The 10271-nt window shown below is 39.0% G+C and overlaps 1 long non-coding RNA gene across 1 annotated transcript; it reads right to left on the bottom strand.

The window, feature by feature from the left end:
• Window positions 1–1412: 1412 nt before the first annotated feature.
• LOC131628505 (uncharacterized) lies at window positions 1413–3266 on the bottom strand. Its single transcript, XR_009291816.1, has 3 exons — window positions 3133–3266; window positions 2975–3054; window positions 1413–1491 (listed from the first exon to the last, which is right to left on the bottom strand). It is a non-coding gene; the product is annotated as an uncharacterized LOC131628505 (long non-coding RNA).
• Between the last annotated feature and the right edge of the window lie 7005 nt (window positions 3267–10271).

Here is a 10271-nt window from a genome sequence, read left to right as displayed (position 1 = left end):
CAAGAGGGAGATCATGTGTTTATGAAGGTTACTCCTATGACGGGTATTGGTCGAGCTTTGAAGTCAAAGAAGTTGACTCCACGATTTATTGGACCATTCCAAATTTTTGAGAGAGTGGGAGAAGTGGCATATCGTATTGCGTTACCGCCGACACTTGCAAACTTGCATGATGTATTTCATATGTCTCAATTGAGGAAATACATTTCGGATCCGTCCCATGTGATCCAAGTAGATGATGTACAGGTGAAAGACAACTTGACGGTTGAGACTTTACCTGCGAGGATTGAGGATCGCAGACTGAAGCAATTGCGTGGTAAGGAAATAGCTTTAGTCAAAGTAGCTTGGGGAGGACCAGCTGATGGAAACGTCACCTGGGAGTTAGAAAGCCAGATGAAAGATTCCTATCCGGAACTCTTTGCTTGAGGTATGTTTTCGAGGACGAAAACTCTTTTAGTGAGGGAGAGTTGTAACGCCCGTATAATTTTAATATTAATTTAATTAGAATATTGAATTAATAATTAGAATTATTAAGGATTTTGTGAAAATAATGAATAAATAATGGTTTTGGCATTTGGGCCATATGAAGAAATAGTAAAAGAAGGGGGGGTGATTTAATAATCCTTTTTACTAATTTTATTATTGTTTTCATAAAACATTTGGATTTGGGGAAAACAAAGAAAGAACGTGAAAGAACAGAAGTCTTGGGAACGAGGAACGTGAAGGAGAACGGTAGAGGGAGAAACCAAGAACCAAGAAATTTGTCTAAGGTAAGGGGGGACTTGTCTGATTATCATCTATTATCGGGTTAGGGGTTGATAATTCTGAATAGATGTAGAATTCGAGTCAATTGAGTCATATGATAGATTTAGGGATTGAGTCAAATTGTATGATGTTTGATCCCTATGTTTGAATCCATGATATCTATGTTGTTATGGTCTCAATTGATGCGTGATTGATGTATTATGAGGTGTTTTTCGTGTTGTTTGTGCATTCTATTTCCCTAGGTTCGTACTTGTATGAATTGGGTGAGTTTGGAATGTGTAGAATGCTGTTTTCTGCAGGTTGGGGTTCCAGAAATCGCCGGTTCGTGTAACACCCCAAATTCTACCCAAAAATATCATGCGAGAAATCAGAGTATTTTAAAAACTATCAACAATGCATTTGGGATATCACATTTACTTCCTATGAACAACTCATAAACAGATACATAGCACTTTAATCTCAGAGAAGCACAAAACAACCTATAACAGCTCTTAGACAAATCAACTTCATTTTAATATGCAGCGGAATCATAACATTCGAATTTATAAACAAATCATCTTATTTAATCGGAAACAACTTCAAACATCATAGTACTTCTCATTATCCAATTTGGAACTCAACAACTAAAACATGAACAACAATATAGACAACCCCCGAGTGCTACGTATCAGAGCGACACACCAACCAGACACGGTGAATCTACAAACTTCCACAGCTATACTTGAGTACCTGCCCATTTCCCATGGTAGGGGAAACATCAGCAGAAGGGGTGAGATATCAAACATTATAAAGGAAAGTATGATAATACATATAGCAAAGATAAAATCATACACAATTCACCACTTCTCAATATAAGCAATTTGCATCACAACAATAATGTTAACTATCAACTATAACAATGTATTCAAGTTTACAAGTATGTCATTCAAGCACATAATAACATATACTTCATAATCACAACGTAAATTAATACAACTATCAACAATGGCAAAACATGGTTCATATATTCCACATATATACATATATCATTAATACATATATATATTTGCATTCTCATCATATACGTTTCATTTATATATATCACCAAAATCATGTATCAAACATCACCAAATTTAATTATCACATCTCATGCACACATAACAATCACCTAATCACATAATTACATATATTCAAACATCACATAACTCCAATGTAACTCAATGCAAGACATGTGACTCTATGCATGTGGTACCCAATATGGACCCAAAGTTCCACCGCTTCCGATTCATATAGAATCTAGCCACGCTTCAGATCCGGACAAGACCAAAGCCACCAAATGTAAACATATAGTTTACCGCTTTCCGATTCACTCTAGAATCCAAGCCACGCTTGTGTTTCAAAGCAATTCCACCTATGTTTCAAGGCACACTATGATATGAATGTATGTACAATCTCACAAATATATGCAATTAAGATCATCTCTACCATCTTAACTTTCCACATATCACAACAATTCAACTCTATGAATTATCCACCAATTGTACACAACATTCACAACACACACACACATCATTCACATATGAGAGGCCAATTAATCAATTACGATTCACACAATCCAATTAACACTAGTAATCATACTATCTCATGTTAATTCTCATTTTTGTCAATTATACATGAACACACATTTTCAATATCAAGCAATTAGTCATTAGAATTAATGCTAACCAACTAACCATAAAGAATCAATATCAAAACAACATCATTGGCATGACAATATATATTTCTCAACATACATATTCAAGCCAAAACACAATTACAAACAATTTCTCAAAATACCGTAATTTACCGATAAACCGAATAATTGGTCCAAGTTCAAGTATATTCCAATCACATAGACTTATTGGAATCAATTCAACTAATAATTTAACTATCCAATTAATAATTAAACTATATTAATTTCAATTCAACTATTATATTTCTATTCCATTATTTTCCAATTCTATAACAAAACCCATTATTTCACTATCAATGGTTTACTCACAACAAACATAACAATCTAATACACATAGATTATCAATTGCACACAACTTATCACATTTATATCATCACATTCCAACAATCATCAAATACCCAAAAATGCAACATAGAAGAACATGGATATCAAAGTATAGAATTAAACCCACTATAACATACTATCATACAACCCTTTAGCATGAAAGAACCCCACCTTTACCTTGGCAAATATGAAATCTTTCACCATAGCTCTAAGCTTTTCTCCAAAATAAATCCTTCAAACATAATTTGGAGACACACCTAAAAACCAGTTCGGAAATCAGCTTATCAGACAAACTTAAAATCCTCAAAATCAAAATCGCTCCGGTCAGAACTTACCTCTATGAGTCAGGAACGTTGTGTCAAAACCACGCGACGATCCAACGGTTGGATTGAGAGATACATCTGTTTTGCTAAGGTGACTCAATGCTGAAACTTGCTGCGAAAATGAGGTTTCTTCTAGCTTTTCTCTTCCACCATTGCTCTCTTCCCTTTTGCCTCTTTTCTCTTCTTCCTATCTTTTCCCCCAAATGAAAATAGTAACCTCTAAAACCCTAACCTTCTCTTACTATCTCACTTATGTCAATTGGGCTTAACCCACCAATCCATCCATTATGTTTCTATCACTTAGGCCCATTTAGTTATATCTCTCTAATAACTCAATTAAGTCAAACAACACAAACACTCACATAATTAAATACTTAAATAATTATTATATCACATAATAACTAAATAAATAAGTTATTATTAAAAACACCAAACAATATAATTACTAATATAATTAATAAAAATATTAATAAAAATCGGGATGTTACAGTTCGCGCCGTGTGCACAGAGTTGGCGCCGCGAACAGGTGGGCAGAATGCCAGGATGTTGTGATACGCACAGGTCGCGTCGCGTACCTATGTTGGCGCCGCGAAGGCGTAACTTTTTCCTCGTTTCGTGTCGCGTGTAGATGTTTGCGCCGCGAATAGCTTGGCAGAGAGCCAAGGATTTTTGGAATGCTCCGTTCGCGCCACGAACCAAGCTGTGTAGATGTTTGGGATTTTTTTTAAAAGTTAACGATGCTTAACTTTTAACTGTTAGTCCTTTCGATGTACCGTTTTGAACAAAATGAACCTTATAGAATAATCTATATGATGATGATTAATTGGTTTTAGAATGATGAAAATACATGTATGCTATTTCTTATTGAGGATGATGATTGGTGTAAATACGTGTATGTTTTCTATACGATGATGATAGAATTGTGATTTAATGATGTTAATATATATGAACATACTTGATAATGATGATGATGTTAATAATGATGATGATGATGGTATAAGTATGTTGTATATGTTGCATTCATTCATATTCATTGATGATACTGTATCCATAAGGGTGTGTTGGATCAGTGAAGGGCATGATTCCCATTGTGTGGAATCTGTGCTGGCAGGGCCGTATTCTTGATGATGTTGGATCGGTCATGGGTTATTCCCATTTGATGATGTTGGTACCACATGCATAGTGTCAGTTCATACATATGCATAATTTATAACATGAATGGAAGTATTCCAGTGTTGTAGATGTTGATGATGTGTTGATTGTTGTTTGACTTGTTTGAATGTCTATTTAAGAAACAATTGGGTGAATGATGCAACTGTGATGTGTTATTGCTTTATAACCTTATAACATTTGTTAATTATGATGAGACTCACCCTTACATGTTGTCATTTTCAGATTGAGGATAGCGGCTGTTCGACTCGGTGAGGATTAGCTCATGAGTCAGCGTTTTAGTTAGCGTCAGGTGTCATGCTCTAGTAGTTGTAACACTGGGGATGCGATGTTTAGAGTTTATGTTTTATGACTCTATTTACGTTTTGAAGTTTGAAGGATTAGTTTGAAAGATGTTAAACTTAATCTGTTTGATTTAAATCCGCTGTGTTTACATGAATTGTTTTAACCAACGAGAGTTGCCTCAGTGAATGCATGACATGACTGAATGATGAATATTTTTCTATGAATTGGGACACCCTTATTTCATGTACTCTGAATATTTATTTAAATTGCCGCGGGGTTAGTAAGGGGTGTTACAGAAGGTACCTGGGTTGGATTTTGAGGAGTTGGGACCCTGGAGTCGTTATTCCTCCAAAGTTCAAGACTCCAACTTTTGCTAAGTATGATGGAGTCTCCTGCCCTAAGATGCATCTGAGATCGTATGTGAGGAAGATACAGCCTCATACTGAAGACAAAAGACTGTGGATTCATTTCTTCCAAGAGAGTTTGTCTGGGACTCAACTAGAATGGTATTATCAGCTGGAGAATGCCAATATTCGCACATGGGAGGATATGGCTACTGCTTTCTTCAGGCAATACGAATATAATTCTGACCTGGCACCAACTCGCATGCAACTACAAAGCATGTCTATGGGACCTAAGGAAAGTTTCAAGGAGTATGCGCAAAAGTGGAGAGATCTAGCTGGAAGAGTCCAACCTTCCTTAACTGATAGGGAGTTGGTGGACATGTTCATGGGCACGCTAACTGGGCCATTCTATAATCACTTGCTGGGTAGTTCCTCATCTGGTTTCACTGATCTCATACTAACTGGAGAACACGTATAGAGTGGCATTCGAAGTGGGAAGATTCAAGTAGGCACATCTTCTGGTACTGCAAAGAAGCCCTATCATGGAAGAAACGAGTCTAATGCTGTTCACAGTCAGAGGGGCCGTAATAAGAATGATCAGAACCAATTTGTTGGAGCTGTTCTCATCTCTACACCAACACCTCAACAAGCTCCTAGACAAGGGTATCAGCGTAGGCCAGACACACCTAGAAGGCAATTCACTAAAATCAACATGCCTTTATCTCAGGCCCTGCAACATCTATTGAAAGCCAATCTGATCACCATAAGAGATCCTCCAAAGAACGTCACCACTACGTCTCCAAACTATGATCCTAATGCAAAATGTGTGTATCACTCTAATAATCCTGGACACACTGCTGATAATTGTTGGGCATTGAAAAATAAGATCCAAGACATGATAGATGCTGGAGAAATTGAGTTCGACGCCCCAGAGACTCCTAATGTCATCACTGCTCCTATGCTAAAACATGACAAGACCATTAACGCTATCATGGACACCATCCATGTTTATGATGTGAGAGATCTGTTAACACCTCTCCCTAACATCAAGAGAAAGCTGCTGCGAGCTGGTTTATTTCCGGGTTGCGACCCAGGTTGTTATTACTGTGCATCCCTACCTAATGGTTGTGAGAATCTGAAAAGAGGTATCCAAGGCTGGATGGATCGTGGAACTATCAGATTTGAGAAGACCTCTTCTGTTGAAGATTTGTGTGAAGGTTTCTCTCGTGGCCTGAAAATCGAGGATGTCTCTGTCATTTCCAAAGTCCCATTGAAGATCCCTACCAAGGCTCCTTTCAAGATTTCTGGTGAACCCCGTGTGGCTCCGATCATTATTACTAAACCTGGTCCGATGCCATATTCTTATGATAAAGCTATCCCTTGGAATTATGGTGTTGAAGTCTATGTTCGTGGAGTAAAGCAAGAACTTGAATCTGATAAAGTTTCTGAAGACGCCAATTCTGACGTAGGTAATATTGCTGGGACTAGTAAAGTGACAAGAAGTGGAAGGGTGTTTTCTCCAGAGATCTCTCCAAACACTGCTTCACCTGCTGTTACTATTACTCCAAATGCTGATGCTCGTGGTAAAAAACCGTTGCATGAACCTGAGACCGTCACTGAAAATCCACCATCTAAAGAAACGAATGATTTCCTAAAGATCATCCGCAAGAGTGACTATGACATTGTTGAACAAATGGGGCATACTCCTTCTAAGATCTCTATGCTGTCACTCCTAAGTTGTTCCAAGACTCATGCCAAAGCTATGATGAAGTTTCTATAGGCCGCACATGTGCCACAAGAGATTTCTGTCACACAACTCGAGAATTGTATTGCAAACCTGACGACAGAGATTTACCTTGGGTTTTCTGATGCTGACTTGAGTCCTAGTGGAAAGAATCATAACAAGGCGCTACACATCTCCATTGAATGTGAGGGCACCACTCTAGCTCATGTACTGGTTGACAATGGCTCGTCTCTGAATCTACTACCCAAGTTGGTGCTGGACAAACTCAAGGTTGACGGAATTGAGCTGAAATCCAGTGATGTGATAGTAAAAGCTTTCGATGGCACAATGAGTACGGTATATGGCGAAGTTGAGCTCCCGATCAGAGTAGGTTCCCAGACTTTCAATACTGTGTTCTATGTGATGGATATTCGTCCCGCCTATTCCTGTCTACTTGGACGTCCTTGGATACAAGGGGCAAATGCTGTGACTTCAACTCTCCATCAGAAACTGAAATATCCAGCGAAAGGCAAAATTGTTACTGTGTATGGTGAGGAAGAGTATGTGGTGAGCTTCATAGATGAGACCAAGTATGTTGAATTCACTGGAGAAGCTTTTGAATCTCCCTGTCAAGCGTTCGAATTGGTCCCTCAAGTGGTTCCTGAGACTAAGCATGTCTACACTCCTCCTAAAGTTACTAGGGTTCCTCCTACAATGGCTTCTCTGAAAGACGCTAGGGTTGTGGTAGAAGAAGGTGGCTGCACTATCTGGGGGCAATTACCTGATATTCCGTACAATTCCAACAAATGGGGTTTAGGCTGCACTGCTAAGGATCAGAAGGGAGAACAACATCCCCGTCCAGATGGTTTGAAGCATCATTTCATCAGCAAAGGAGTCAATGCCATAAGTGAAGATGAATATAATGGCAACTTGGACAAGTGCATCTCCCCTACATCAGACAAAGGGCTAGACAACTGGAAGACTGAAGACATTGTTTCTTTCTCCTATAGTCAGGAGTAATTGTCGTTCTTAGTTTTATTTCTTGCTTTCCTTTATATTTCCAATTTTAAATTCTGTATTTCAATAAACAATAAACTCTAAAGCCATGTGTCCCGCCCGAGGCACAATGGTCCATTGTTAGGGCATGTCATTCCATAAGCATATTTTTATTCAATAAAACATTGGACGTTTTGTATTCAAATTGTGTGTTCGCTTTTATTTTTCTTTACTTTTATAGCTATGTGTTCTTACACACACCCATATAATGCACTGCAGATCCATATCCACTCTGGATCCTATTGATAAAAACTTTGTTATTGCTAAATATGACTTTGAAAATCCGATCCACCAAGCTGAGGATGAAGGTGAGGAAGATTGTGAAGTGCCTAGAGAACTTTCCAGATTACTAGAGTAAGAAGAGAAGACTATACAGCCGCACGAAGAGCCAATTGAGGTTGTGAACATAGGTACCGACGAAGAAAAGAAAGAGATCAAGATAGGGGCTGAACTAGAGGAAATTGTCAAACAAAGACTAATTCAGATGTTACGAGACAATGTTGAGATCTTTGCTTGGTCCTACGAAGATATGCCTGGGCTCGATACTGATATTGTGGTTCATCGTCTACCTATCAAAGAAAACAGTCCTCTGGTTAAACAGAAGTTACGAAGAAGCAGACCTGACATGGCTCAAAAGATCAAAGAAGAGGTTGAGAAGCAATTCAATGCCGGTTTCCTAAAAGTGGTGAGCTATCCGCCATGGATCGCCAATATAGTACCCGTGCCTAACAAGGATGGAAAAGTCAGAATGTGTGTAGACTATAGAGATTTGAATCGAGAAAGCCGTAAAGATGATTTTCCCTTACCACATATTGACATTCTAGTTGATAGTACTGCGCAATGCAAGGTGTTCTCTTTCATGGATGGTTTCTCAGGTTATAATCAGATCAAGATGGCACCCGAAGACATGGAAAAGACAACTTTCACTACGCCTTGGGGCACCTTCTGTTACAAGGTCATGCCGTTTGGGTTGAAGAATGCAGGGGCAACGTATCAGCGTGCGATGGTGGCTCTGTTCCATGATATGATTCATAAAGAAATAGAGGTCTATGTTGATGATATGATTGCAAAGTCCAACACCGAAGAAGAACATCTGGTCCATTTGCAGAAGTTGTTTGATAGGTTGAAGAAGTACAAGTTGAGACTGAATCCGAACAAGTGTACCTTTGGCGTAAGGTCTGGTAAGCTGCTGGGTTTCGTTGTTAGTAGTAAAGGTATTGAAGTCGATCCTGCAAAGGTAAAAGCTATACAAGAGATGCTTGCTCCACGAAACGAGAAAGAAGTTAGAGGATTCCTGGGACGCCTGAATTACATTTCCAGGTTTATTTCCCATCTGACCGCTACTTGTGAACCAATCTTCAAGCTACCGAGGAAAGATCAAGTAGTAAAGTGGAATGACCAATGTCAAGAAGCCTTCGACAAAATCAAGAAGTACCTGCAAGAACCTCCGATCATGATACCACCTGTTGAAGGAAGACCTCTAATTGTTAGAGAATTCGATGGGGTGTGTACAGGGGCAACATGACGAGTCTGGTCGAAAAGAGAAAGCAATATACTACCTTAGCAAAAAGTTTACCGACTGTGAAACAAGGTACTCACTGCTCGAGAAAACTTGTTGTGCTTTGGCATGGGCTGCTCACCGACTGAGACAGTATATGTTGAACAATACCACTTTATTGATTTCCAGAATGGATCCTATCAAGTACGTGTTCAAAAAAACCGCTCTCTCTAGTCGAATAGCAAGATGGCAAATGATATTAACAGAGTATGACATCCAATACACAACACAAAAAGCAATCAAAGGAAGTGTAGTGGCAGATCATTTGGCTCAACAAGCTGTGGATGACTATCAATCCATAAGTTTCGAATTCCCAGATGAAGATGTTATGCTTGTTACTGATTATGAACAACCTGGCCCGGATGAAGGACCTGAACCAGGATCCCGATGGACTATGGTTTTTGATGGAGCTTCGAATGCACTTGGTAATGGTATTGGCGCCGTAATTATCTCTCCCGCAGGTGGACACACCCCGTTCACTGCGAGACTATGTTTCGACTGTACCAACAATATGGCTGAGTATGAAGCATGTATTTTGGGACTCAGAGCCGCTATCGACTTAAGAATCAAGTTCTTGGAAGTATATGGGAATTCTGCCCTAGTAATCAGTAAGATCATAGGGGAATGGGACGCGAAGCATCCTAATCTCATGCCTTATAAAGATTTGGTGCTATCTTTAATTCCACACTTCGAAGAGATTACTTTTAAACATATTCCCCGAGAAGAGAATCAACTGGCAGATGCGTTCGCTACTATGTCATCCATGTTCAAGGTCAGATGGGACAACGAGGCTCCTATAGTTATTATTGAAAGATATGACGAACCCGCATACTGTTACGAGATAGTTACTGACGAGGTTGAAGAAAAGCCATGGTTTCACGAAGTAAAAAGATACCTCGAGACTCAAGAATACCCTGAAGGGGCATCCATCAATGACAAGAAATTCTTAAGAAGGTTTGCATCCAAGTTCTTTCTGAGCAATGGAACCTTATACAAGCGCAATCATGATTCAACC

Source organism: Vicia villosa, unplaced genomic scaffold (assembly GCF_029867415.1).
Source record: "Vicia villosa cultivar HV-30 ecotype Madison, WI unplaced genomic scaffold, Vvil1.0 ctg.000458F_1_1, whole genome shotgun sequence".
Classification (NCBI taxonomy): Eukaryota; Viridiplantae; Streptophyta; class Magnoliopsida; order Fabales; family Fabaceae; genus Vicia; species Vicia villosa.
The sequence above is the reverse complement of the archived record's forward strand: the minus strand, read 5'-3'. Positions and strand labels throughout refer to the sequence as shown.